Raw genomic sequence first — 287 nt, 5'->3', positions numbered from 1 at the left:
GGACGGCAGGTGCTGTGTCTTACTCCTGAAGCTCCGGTGCTTAGCTTTGAAGCCCGGGCACACAGCAGGCGCTCAGTAAATGTTGAATTAATGAATGACAGATGGGAGGAACCTTCCAGATACACCAATCCAAGCCCGTTCTCCATGCTGATCGGTTCCTCATCAGTCTCCAGCGTTTAATTTTTACGCTTATTTTTAACCGTCCTTCAGAAGAAGAGAGGTAACTGCACAGCACCTGTCGACTCTGGAGGCGGCAGCAGCAAGCAGGGGCGTCACACGCTCCTGGG

The sequence above is a fragment of the Neophocaena asiaeorientalis genome, unplaced genomic scaffold (assembly GCF_003031525.2).
Source record: "Neophocaena asiaeorientalis asiaeorientalis breed wild unplaced genomic scaffold, Neophocaena_asiaeorientalis_V1.1 scaffold264, whole genome shotgun sequence".
Lineage (NCBI taxonomy): Eukaryota > Metazoa > Chordata > Mammalia > Artiodactyla > Phocoenidae > Neophocaena > Neophocaena asiaeorientalis.
Note: the sequence above shows the minus strand (reverse complement) of the source record.